The sequence below is a fragment of the Corticium candelabrum genome, chromosome 19 (assembly GCF_963422355.1).
Source record: "Corticium candelabrum chromosome 19, ooCorCand1.1, whole genome shotgun sequence".
Lineage (NCBI taxonomy): Eukaryota > Metazoa > Porifera > Homoscleromorpha > Homosclerophorida > Plakinidae > Corticium > Corticium candelabrum.
In genome coordinates, this window is record NC_085103.1 from 2,484,578 (window position 1) to 2,494,672 (window position 10,095).

The window sequence follows — 10,095 nt, forward strand, 5'->3', positions numbered from 1 at the left end:
GCTGCTACGGGACACGCCTACTTCTTATTTGCTTTTTACTAGCTGATACAGTGGCCTATCCAGACTAAAAAGGTGGTGCAAACTTTGAAAGTTTAGCGAGGTTTCACTGAAGAGTGTCACGTGTGTCTCAATAGTGAGGGGGCTCATCAATAATGTTGAACATGTGACGTCATAGAGAACGCGTAACATTTTAGGAATAAGACTGCTGGATTCTCAAACAAACTAAGATTAAATACAAAAATAATTTTAACAAGCCACGCCTTCAAAAAGTGGGGTAGCGCCTACTCATAGTACATGACTCCTTTAGTAATTGTTTACGAATGCCCTATTATACGTCACCAGATGAATTTTATTAGTCTCGTGTAGCCAGACCCCTTTCCGCCGCGAGGGAGCAAATTTTTTTGGGTCCACTTCACAAACACACATCCCGGATATATAGCCCGGATTAGTTTAACTTGCACGTGCACAGTAGACCATTCTCACGTGCACGCATGGCTCACGATCATGATTTAGTAGTTCGAAATGTGTTGTTATGCTAACAGATCGTGGGAATTGCGCTTTCTCTGCGAGCAGTTACCACACTGAGTAAGCAACGGTGGCAGTGAAAGGAGAGCCCCAATACGGGGAATGTTGGTTGCTACAAACCGTTTTCTTTGCAGAAATCGACTTTCTCGAGAAACTGTTGACTCCAGAAAAGCTTTACGTGATGCAGTTATTATACAAGACGGCAGAGGTTTGTACATTTTGCTAATTAGTTGATAGTAGTTGATGAACTAATTATTAATTTATTAGAATAAAGTATTTAGTAACATTATAGCACAGTTTATGTATTTATGGTAGTATTTTTAACCTTAAATATGATTTCATAAATAGTAATTTATAATTTATAAGTGTGTATATACAGTAGTGGACAAAAGTATTTGCTGGGCAAGAAATTTCAAGGGTTTTTCAGTATGTCTGTGTTTGGGTGGAAGCACAAAATACTAATAAAGCGACTTCTTGGTCAATGTTTGTCATGCAATGGCAAAATCGAGACTAATTGGTATAGAATTGAGTCTAAATCAGTTGGTTGTTGCAATTTAAGATTATAGTTACAACCTAGTTAAAAGCCGATTAAGTTTACATTACAACTTATCAAAGCATATTCAATGCAAACAATATTACAACCTTTGAAAACAAACTAACTTATCCATTTGTGCTCACATCGGCACCTATTTCCATTCTGTAGGCCAGAGTATGATGAAAATCAACAAAAGAACTACCCGGCAAATACTTTTGTCCACTACTGTATATACTAGTAACTATTGCAGAAGAACCTGTTTATTAATCATGTACTCTGCTGTTACCGCAATTAATTTGTTTGCATAAGAAATGTATGGCAAACAGACAGAATTACAGGAAGTTGTTGATCTGGACAGTCTGTTGCCACAGAACACAGTTTTTCATTAGCCTAAAATACGTAGAATCAATGCATGATCCATTTTAACAATAAAATTAAAACACACACAATGAAGATGCCTATTTTTCTAGTGGGTGCACAGTTTGCTGGACTTAAACAGGAATGACTTGTTCTGAACACTCATTCTGAACACTCTAACTACAATCTGTTCCTCTCTTTATATCAAGGAATATGAACATAGACAGTTTACTCAACTCAAAAAATCTTGTATCCTTGTACAGTTTAGATGGCATTAGGGGTATTTGTTTTCAAACTTATTGTCAGATTGTGGTTTCTCTTTGCTCTCTGGTGGATTCGTTTGGGGATAATGTTTCTGTTGAATATGTTGGTTGTAGCTTTGGCTTTCATGAACAAACTTGGACGTCCTGCTGATGCTGGACAGGTAGAAAAGGACTTGAAGTGTCGTCTAGCTACAGCAGTAGGTTGCACTCGAATCTTTTTCTTTTGTTTTCTGACTCCCACCTCTTTACCAAACATATGTAGAGCAGAAAGCAGTCGCTGCTGTGTACCAGGTGAATGGATTCCTTTTCCTCGTAGTTTCCAATAATTGGAACAAAACCTTTCTACTGCAACTATGAAGCTGTCTGTGACATGACTTTCATGCAGCCCTTCCTTGATATCTTTAGTGACCTGTAGTACTCTTTCAATGACGTCCCTTGACTTTTCATAGCATCCTGTGTTAATTGGTTGTGCTTGATCTCTTTGAAATGTATTGCTAAAATCAATGTTGTCGTCAGCTGCAGTTGCCACTTTAGTTGTATCACAGGAACAAGGGGCAATTTTTTCAAAGGAACGTTTAATATCTTCATCAGACCAATTCACACTGATTGAAAGAGACTTTAGATGTTCTTCTTCTGCTCTTTGGTGGACACTACTGTAAAAGGAAATGGGTTGGCAGTGTTGTCCTAATGCCACTGCTGCAAAAGCTGACGGCCTTGAGGCGAATACGTTGGGATAGTATTGGCACTGCTTTTGCGATACTTCATTGCTGCTGCAAATTGGTATTTGCAAGGTTGACTTTGCATTCCGATGGGACAGGTGCACTAACCCAGTTGTAAGTCTACTATCCACGTTCTATTCTTGTCTGACTGACTCACAACAGTATAAACGTCTGGGTCATCTGTTGCGACAATGTCGTCAGATGGAATGGTGTGTGCTTTCATTCCTGTCACAGTAAATCTTGTAGAGACAAAATGATCTAATCTGTTTGTGGCAACAGATATTAAACGTCGCTGGTAATACAGTTCGAGAGTCTGTGTGAGAAGATTGAACATTTGTACCACATTCCAAGCTTTATTCCTTTGGAAAAGGATGTCTTTTATGATGTGTATGCTAGCCTCTGAATAATTGTTAGTATAGCTGCCTCGTGTGGGAAAGTTCTTTCGGAAACACACAACCCATTCTTTTCTTCGTTGCCAATAATCACCTAGTCTCTTTTTGAATGTCTGAAAAGGGCTTTTGTCTACTTCACGTTTGATTTCAGTCAATGCTTGCTCACTTGGGGCATAAACAAGTCGTTTTGTTAGTGCCATACAGGTAATTCTGTCTGTGCCACAGATACCAGAATTTGAGCTCCAAAGCCATCTCCATGTACTTTGTAAAAAATGAAAGACACATAGGTGTAATTCCGCTTGAGGCCATGTACTCTTTAGAGCAATCCGTTCGCTTGCACAGTCATCTGTCAATAATGTTAGTGGTCCAAGATTTGGGCCTCTTCCAAAAAATGCACACTTAGGCAGTATGTGGCACAGTGCTGTAAACCCTGCTGACAAGGTAACAGCATCTTCACTGGATGTCATAACTGCAGCAAGTGGTAGAGCTCCTACGGATGTGCCGCAGCTAAGTATGAACACAGCTGTGTTCAAGTTATCAAGACTGGCTGTTGAGTCACAAAAGACTAGCTCTGCACTTTGTGTGACCATTTCATGGACTCTGGCCATGAGAGGAGTGACTAGAGCTAAAAGGAAGGGCATGGCATCAGTATTTCTGGTCTTTGGTTTAGGTTCATCTGTATTCATTGCAGCTGCTTCTTCATAAGGTTGAAGAAATACTCACCCACCCTCTTTCTCATGTTCCTTGTTGTATCGTTGTACTTCCTCGAGCAGTCGCTCAAACATAGCCTCTCCATTTTCTGGTCCAATGTTGTCTGATCGCCATTTTCTAAATAGGCGTTGAACGTCTTGTACATTTGGGTTTATGGCTCTGTCTTCAAGAGTGCTCTCAACTTCTCGTGGATCACTCTTCAGCTGGAGCTGGGTCAAGTATTCATGTCTTGCAGAGGCAGCACAACTGCCAGACTCAAAGAGATTAATGTACGCTTTTTTCACAGCTTCTGTGACTGGTCTAAAGCTGAGCGCATGGCCACTGTGGATCGGGTGGTTATGCGTGTACTTCAGATTGATAAGGCAAGGATAGTCAGGGTGGTCTGAGATTTTAGATACCTCAGGTGGGTATACCCTAACTATTAAACTGCTAGGACACATTGACTTTTTGTCTCGTGTGGAACAATGTTTGGTGGTTTTCTTTAGTTTACACTTGCTTTCTGTGGACATTTGTGACAGAGTTTTCTGTTTCCTGTAATGATGACAATGACGAACAGTTTTAAAAAGAAGCCGTCTTCCTTTTGCTTTGAAACCAGTAGTGATTCGATAGGTGGTTTTTGAAACCTCTCCAAAATGTTTAATCCACTGGACAGCTGCAGTTTCACAATTGGCACTTGTCCATGCTTCTAAAGTAAAGTTGCTTGTTTCAGCTCCTAGGAAGCTTTCCGATTCATGCTGACAATAGGAGTCAACAAAATAGTTGTACTGCTGAGGGAGCAAGGGTATAATACTGGTAGGGAGGCCTGAATCAGATTTGCATTTGTGTTTGGCATCAAGTGAGTGCTCTAGATTGGCTTCACTGGTAGTGTGAAATTATTGAAATGTGTCTGTGCTTAAAGTGCATCTCTTCACATAAACTGACTGTTGTTCTACTACAGGCATGGAGGTTTCACTGACATTGTCAGCTTCTGTACTCTGTGAATGACTCTCATTAGAAGTGCACCAGGTTACATTAGACGAGAAAGGATTCCTCTTGGCAGCTGAAACGGCCTTAGCGAGAGTGAAGTTTTTTCTACCAACTTTGTTTGCTTTGTCAAGCACATAGCAGGAGGGCTGATCAGTAGTTGCTTTGCATGGTGAAGCTGCTGAAGAGTTGCATTTTTCTCCTGAAACTTTGGTCTTTAATGTTTTACTCAAACTTAAGCAAAGCTTCCGGCATTCAGGTTGCTTGAGATGGTGGCTTTGGATTTGCTGAGACTGCAAGTTTCATCAGCTAGTATGGACTTATCTATGATATTTGAAATTTTAATTTGATCAGAAAGCAGCCATACTGCCAAGGTATTCCTTAGGTAGTGAGCATAATGGCTTGGTTGAAGGTAAAGTTTGAGTTTTGCTTTGTCACAATAGAAGGACAGCTGTGGTGAACAGATGTATGCCCACAGATTTTCTGGAGAAAATGCTGCAACTGCCACAAAAACAAAGGCAATAACCCCACAAAGAGAAGAACATGTTTGTATTGGGAAATTTTTGCAATGCCGTGAGCATCCATGTTTTCCATCTTTGTCAAATGTCGGCCTATGCATAGGAATCAAATCATGAATATCCACTCTTTCACCTAAGGCAGTGCTTAGATAGTCCAGTGTTTGTATTAGTTCTACCAACAAGTTGCTAGGAACTGGGTATCCCAATGGGTCACCATAGAAGGAAGCTTTTGAATTCAAATCTAAAGCAACCACTGTCCAATGATTCTCACTCATCAATGTATTTGATGCAACAGAAGATCCAGTTATGGCATCAATTTGTACGTTGACAATCAGGAATATAAGTCTAATCTTCTTTCTGTTGTTCAGAGCTGATGCTATGGATTTGCTCAACGTGAATTTGCAAACTTCAGATAGCACAAGGCAAAGACAATCTTGTGACGAGCGATTGAGAAGCGATGTCATACCTTCAAGCAGTGTATCTAGCAACCATCTGTCACATGCCAGTCTAGACATTTGGTAGCTAGTCACGTCACCGAATGCCACAGCAGAGGCTGGCTTGTGTGACAGAATTTGTTGAAATTGCTGTACCTTGCTCAAGTTCAAGAGTTCAAGATTCAAAGTGTCAGGAATGTGACAGACCTCATTGAACCACTTGTCTTCTTGAATAACCTGTGGGAGGACAATGCTTAGACAGGAGTATGGACATTTAATTAATGAACAAACTCATTCAACTCAAAGTATTTTGTTACTTTACTGCAGCTAAGTGGCAGAGTATTAATAATCAACATTTGTAGTTGTGAATTCAGTTAACATGAGTAGTGGTGAGCTAATATAATTTGTGGTATTCTGGACAGGAACAATCCCCATGCATATTGGTTAATATCTACACTTCTAAACAAAATAGTGTAGGCACACTTTAAAAGAAGCGTGCTTTAGCTATAGGTACTTAGCAAGGCTATGTGGTACATGTGATTACAAGTAACTAGGTCATGCAATGTACAACCTCATAATTAAATGGGGCATGAAATGCTAACTAAAATCATCTAGTCACTTAGACAGAACACTACGTTGCATAGAAACTTCAAAGAGATTCACAAATTTATCTGAAGAATGACATGCTTAATATTTTGCATTGTGTTCATAGGATGTGTGAAGAATATTGGAAGGTGGATCAGGGATTGACATGTCAAAGTACTCTCTAGCAAAATCTAGTGACTGCTGTGACATTTCTTACCAGATTTTTGATGTTTGTTTACCAGTTTACAATGCTTTATACGCATAACTCAATCTTAACCAGTTATAGTCATTACCAGTTGGATATAACAGTGTACGCTCTAGATGTTGAAGTAAGTAACATGATAATGTTTTGTTCTTGTATATACGTAGTTTCATTTGTGGTCAGTTTGAGCATGGTATACTATAAGATACTGTGAAAAAGAGGAAATTGTGGAGGGAATCATGCAGGTTTTGTGCGATTGAAGCTCATCGCTATTCCACATATATCACACAAATTAATTTTGCACTATAATAGCGCTGTTCCCTGAAATTGGACAATGTTTTCCTCACAACTATTTCTTCTTTAATATATATATATATATATATATATATATATATATATATATATATATATATATATATATATATATATATATATATACTGAGCACTCATGACATTCAATCTGTAGCATATTGGTATAGTACTGAGTTGCAAATATAATAACAACCTGTGTTGTATTTCTGTGTGTACAACGTTGCTATAGATACTCTTTCATGGAACTGCTACAAGTGTGCTTTAGCAAACTACTAGTATTTAATTAATTAATTAATTAATTTCACGTACATACCTGTGAGGCAATGAATTTGGTTTCATGTATTGCCGAAAACTCTCGAATTCCCTCAAGGTCAAACACTCCAAATAAGAATGCACCAGCTTAAATGTTGTCTCCCGCCTCCTGATTGATGCTACCAGCCAGATTTCTGCAGACAGACGCATTAGGAATCATTGGGCTGCTGTGTGGGTCGCTGAAGTGAGTGTCTTTGGGCACAGTGATCACCTGGCCCTTCTCTGGACTCACATTGGGAAAGATCAGTCTCGCACAATCTTGCCTGTTTAGGTGTCTAACGGATCTAGGTGCGTTGAAAAAGAAGTACACGTGATGAGTGCAGATAGAGCGTCTTGTAGTACACACACGTACGTGTGCATACGTACGGCTGCAGTATCTCACCTGTCCTTGAATGCGGTAAGAAAAGAGCTCGGAAAATTGTCAAACATGTCGCGAAATTGAAAAGAGCGCGAAAGAAACGGACGGGTCTAAACGCACACTTAGCTGGAGAGCTTTGGCGCGAGAAAAGTGAAACCTGCACGTGCATGACAAACAAGTAGCACGTGCAGATGGTTACGCTCATGACGTCTACACTGATAAAAACGGAAACCCCAAATTCGCTAGTAGGTCTTCATATATATATAAATATATATATATATATATATATATATATATTTTTTTTTTTTTTTTTTTTTTATATATATATTTATTTATTTCTTACACACCTACTCACATACAGGGAAGTCCCAACTAAGGACTTCAGCATATATATATATATATATATATATATATATATATATATATATATATATATATATACACATGGCTCCAACGCTACTCATGATCAGAGTTTCTAGCCAAGCTACCATACCCGTTAGTGATTGACCATTGCCAACGACATCGCATTGCTCGCCAGTGCTCATCCCACACTTGAACTTCCAACCGAAAGTCCCAGATGTTTCCACTCACCATAAACAACTCTCATAATAGAGTTACAGCCACAACACACACACACACACACACACACACACACACACACACACACACACACACACACACCTTGAATGTTGAACCTTGAACCTTGAATTTGAAGTCATTTTCCCAGTTGCGGTAGACCATAGTAGAGTGTGAGTGTACTGTAATAGATTGAAGGTCATTGAAACTTCGGTTACTTATATAAATAATATTTTTTATCACAAGACTGATCAAAAGCCAGAACCTATTTTGGGGAAACCAGCTGTGGCATGTGCAAAAACATTCCCATACATCGCTGTATGACCAATAGCTCAAGTGGTAAGTCATACATTTGATGAACAAGCAGACATGATCTCTTACTTCCCAAGTGACTTGTGAGGTATTTAATTAACAACGTATATGCATAATCAACTGCTCCATCTCATCATAGTAAAGAAACACCGCCCCTTGTTATTTATCAAGTTTTGAAACCAAGATTACTGATTTAACAGCCAACCCTCATGTAATTACATGAAACCCTATCTGAGAGCAACTCCCAATCAAACAGCCAGGGACACAGTGAATGACAGATCATTCAAGTGAGCATTATAGATATATGGTAAATAGATATACACATGATGTATGCAAATTTATTCAGAAATCTCTTTCAGCATGGCTGATCAGCCAAAGATCCAGCAAATAATCTATCAAATGTACAAAGTACAATAGCTAAAGCACTACGAGTCAAAATGCAATGCAGCTGTACAAACTTAGTTGCACTCATTTCTTCAGAAAAATGGTCACGGTAGCTCCCTGAAGAAAGGGCACTTTCTGTGTAACTCTGTGGAGAATCTCAAAAGATGAACTAAAAATTCAAACCTTCTTTGACTTACAAGTGCAGTACATACAACTGAGACATTGCATGCAAGTACCTTATCGAGATCCAGAAAATGTTAATTAATTGAAACACAGATGACTTATGCCTAAACCACACATGCAATTCGTCTACTGGCAGGTGCAATAATGGAAGTTATCCAGGTTACTCATCTAGAATCTGCAACAAACAAAATCAATAACATTGATCACATACAACATCTAATACTAAAACTCTATTCACCAATCAATATTGACCATATAAATTAAAACAAATGTCCTGGGTTGTTTATATTCCTTGATATAAAGAGAGGAACAGATTGTAGTTAGAGTGTTCAGAATGAGTGTTCAGAACAAGTCATTCCTGTTTTAAGTCCAGCAAACTGTGCACCCACTAGAAAAATAGGCATCTTCATTGTGTGTGTTTTAATTTTATTGTTAAAATGGATCATGCATTGATTCTACGTATTTTAGGCTAATGAAAAACTGTGTTCTGTGGCAACAGACTGTCCAGATCAACAACTTCCTGTAATTCTGTCTGTTTGCCATACATTTCTTATGCAAACAAATTAATTGCGGTAACAGCAGAGTACATGATTAATAAACAGGTTCTTCTGCAATAGTTACTAGTATATACAGTAGTGGACAAAAGTATTTGCCGGGTAGTTCTTTTGTTGATTTTCATCATACTCTGGCCTACAGAATGGAAATAGGTGCCGATGTGAGCACAAATGGATAAGTTAGTTTGTTTTCAAAGGTTGTAATATTGTTTGCATTGAATATGCTTTGATAAGTTGTAATGTAAACTTAATCGGCTTTTAACTAGGTTGTAACTATAATCTTAAATTGCAACAACCAACTGATTTAGACTCAATTCTATACCAATTAGTCTCGATTTTGCCATTGCATGACAAACATTGACCAAGAAGTCGCTTTATTAGTATTTTGTGCTTCCACCCAAACACAGACATACTGAAAAACCCTTGAAATTTCTTGCCCAGCAAATACTTTTGTCCACTACTGTATATACACACTTATAAATTATAAATTACTATTTATGAAATCATATTTAAGGTTAAAAATACTACCATAAATACATAAACTGTGCTATAATGTTACTAAATACTTTATTCTAATAAATTAATAATTAGTTCATCAACTACTATCAACTAATTAGCAAAATGTACAAACCTCTGCCGTCTTGTATAATAACTGCATCACGTAAAGCTTTTCTGGAGTCAACAGTTTCTCGAGAAAGTCGATTTCTGCAAAGAAAACGGTTTGTAGCAACCAACATTCCCCGTATTGGGGCTCTCCTTTCACTGCCACCGTTGCTTACTCAGTGTGGTAACTGCTCGCAGAGAAAGCGCAATTCCCACGATCTGTTAGCATAACAACACATTTCGAACTACTAAATCATGATCGTGAGCCATGCGTGCACGTGAGAATGGGCTACTGTG

General features: G+C 38.4%; 2 long non-coding RNA genes across 3 annotated transcripts; one reads left to right on the forward strand and one right to left on the reverse strand.

Annotated features, from left to right (window-relative positions):
* The first annotated feature begins 465 nt into the window (after nucleotides 1-465).
* On the forward strand, nucleotides 466-6,541 carry LOC134195136 (uncharacterized). Its single transcript, XR_009972326.1, has 3 exons — nucleotides 466-585; nucleotides 660-733; nucleotides 6,130-6,541. It is a non-coding gene; the product is annotated as an uncharacterized LOC134195136 (long non-coding RNA).
* A 1,864-nt stretch (nucleotides 6,542-8,405) lies between these two features.
* LOC134195101 (uncharacterized) lies at nucleotides 8,406-10,082 on the reverse strand. Of its 2 annotated transcripts, XR_009972314.1 has the most exons (5): nucleotides 9,975-10,082; nucleotides 9,827-9,900; nucleotides 8,695-8,816; nucleotides 8,533-8,627; nucleotides 8,406-8,466 (listed from the first exon to the last, which is right to left on the reverse strand). It is a non-coding gene; the product is annotated as an uncharacterized LOC134195101 (long non-coding RNA). The 2 variants fall into 2 exon arrangements; XR_009972313.1 differs by having other exon boundaries at nucleotides 8,415-8,627.
* Nucleotides 10,083-10,095: the final 13 nt, after the last annotated feature.